General features: G+C 39.4%; 1 long non-coding RNA gene across 1 annotated transcript; it reads left to right on the top strand.

Moving 5' to 3' along the window:
• Positions 1–580: 580 nt before the first annotated feature.
• Positions 581–1,648, top strand: LOC114619450. Its single transcript, XR_003711152.1, has 3 exons — positions 581–951; positions 1,294–1,421; positions 1,523–1,648. It is a non-coding gene; the product is annotated as an uncharacterized LOC114619450 (long non-coding RNA).
• The last annotated feature ends 664 nt before the right edge of the window (positions 1,649–2,312 follow it).

Below are 2,312 nucleotides of genomic sequence, written 5' to 3'. Positions count from 1 at the left end.
TACCAGTGAGTATTTGTGCAGCACAAATTGAACCTGATGAAATTTTATTTTTGGAGGGGAGGTGAGGGGCTACTTGGGTATGATCCGGGTGAATTGTTTGAAATTCCCAAATACTTAATAAAATGTTATGTTGGGAATAAAAAAACCTCCTAGCCCTTAGGAGACAAAGACAGGCAGATCTTTGTGGGTTTGCGATCAACATAGTACTCTATCAAGGGGAAAAATGTAATTAGAACATATATATTTTTCATTGTATCGAAAACTATTTGTTGTGATAATGACAACTCATTAATGTGTCCTACCTTTTTAATATAAATTTTATTTTATTTTTTGAGACAGGCTTTCATGTAGCACAGATTGGCCCCAGAGTCACTACATAGCCAAGAATGACCTTGAATTTCTGATCCTCCTGCCCCCACCTCTGGAGTGCTGGGGTTATATACACTTGGTACTCACAATCTAACCCAGTGCTCCACTAGGCAAGCACTCTGGCTGAGCCACACTCCAGCCCCTTGAGTCTTGTGTGTATGTGGTCAGTTCCGATCTCTAAACATTTACATTGAGAGCACTCCCAGGTTTTTATGTTTAGGCATATTCATTGGGATATCTTGCTTTACTATTTACTTATTTGCTTTTGTTTCCTTAGACTGATTTTCAAAGCAAGAATTACAGTGAAAGAACATGGTGTATAAAGTGACTATTGATGGCCACTGTCAAGTTTATTTGCAAATAATTTCCTCCAAGCTATGGTTTCCTTCTCCATCCCATAATATCGGTGTGTCCGTTCCATCTCTCCTCTAATTACTGGAACCACTTTCATCTTCACTGACTTGAAGACAGCTAATGACAGCCCGTTCTCTCATGCCCTCCCATTATTTTTTCCAAATGAGCTTCCTTCAGAATCACTGGACTGAATAAGAAGGCGGGTGGCAGTGAAAGAAAGAAAAACCCGTAAGTCCTTGAAACCTTTAAACCTTACTGCATTAAAAAAAAAAAAAAAAAAAAAAAAAAAAAAAGAGTCCCAGAGATCTAAATTTTATGTATGTAATTAGCGAGTAAGCTTATTTAAGAAATCAAATGACTCAGAAGTATATGAAAGAATTAAAATTAGCATTCTTTTATGTGCGTGGTGTCCTTATCTCTCCAATGGTGAAGTATTTGATGCATGTATACGGCTTTCGAAAACCCTTTAGGGATTTACACTTATGTAAGCAGTCTAGCAACACGGTGTGTACTCTGTTAGGTTGATCATTCTGTTTATTCCCGATTTTTTTTTTTTTTATCTTACCACAGTACTCTTACCTTGCCTAGAATGAAACCATAGCTGTCCTTCCCTTAGGAGAAGATTGAGGCCTTAAAGCAGGTTTTTTTTCTGTCCTATCTTCTTCGGTTCCTACCAAATGGAAGCAATTCCATCCCAGGTTGGTTTGTTACTCTTTACATAGTGGGTCATACTTGAAAGCAATTATCTGTTTAATTTTTAATTGACAAATGATTATTAGTTAATCATTTTGTTTTCCAGGGTTTTGTGCCTGCCACACTCTTCTGTTTCCATCTTGTGGACTTGCATTCTCAACTGACTCTCTCAGAAAAGGCGAGGGGGACAAACTATCTGAATTCTTCCATGGTCAAGAAAGTATCCTGTTCTCACACTTAGGTGCTGCTTGTATCTTAGCCCTACTTGTGCCGCTATAATGCAATGCCCGAGGCTGGGTGCCTTATAAGGAAAAAGGGTTTATTTGGCTCATGGTTCTGGTGGCTGGAAGGTCCAAATAGCATGACACTGTCACTCCATTGAGGACTTCCTGGCTGAGAAGTATAAGGAAACAGCTCCCTGCACAAGGGATACAAATATGTAAAAGCAGGAAATGACACCAGGAAGGGGCCAGGAGACTAAGCCACTCCTACCAGACTTGACTGACTGCCCGAGATAACATTTACCACGTGTGAGGGTAGAGAACTATGGCCTAATTACGTCTCAGTAGACACCATTGATTAAAGGTCTCACCAGCTAGACACTGCTGCACAGGACCAAGCCTGTGAACTTCCGGAGAATAAACCATACCTAGGTTATGGCAGTTGGGAATATGGTTTGAAGTTTACAATCCTTTTATCCCAAGTGGGGTTGTGATAGTGCATGTCTTTGATCCTAGCACTCAGAAGGCAGAGGCAGGCAGATCTCTGAGTTCAAGGCCAGCCAGTACTACAGCAAAAAAAAAACCTGTCTTAAAAAAAAAAAAACCAACCAACCAACCAACCAAACCAACCAAACAAAAAAATAAAAACATTTTATCTTAAAATACTTTAATTTT

Source organism: Grammomys surdaster, unplaced genomic scaffold (genome assembly GCF_004785775.1).
Source record: "Grammomys surdaster isolate TR1022 unplaced genomic scaffold, NIH_TR_1.0 150, whole genome shotgun sequence".
Taxonomy (NCBI): Eukaryota; Metazoa; Chordata; class Mammalia; order Rodentia; family Muridae; genus Grammomys; species Grammomys surdaster.
This window is presented reverse-complemented; position numbering and strand designations above follow the sequence as displayed.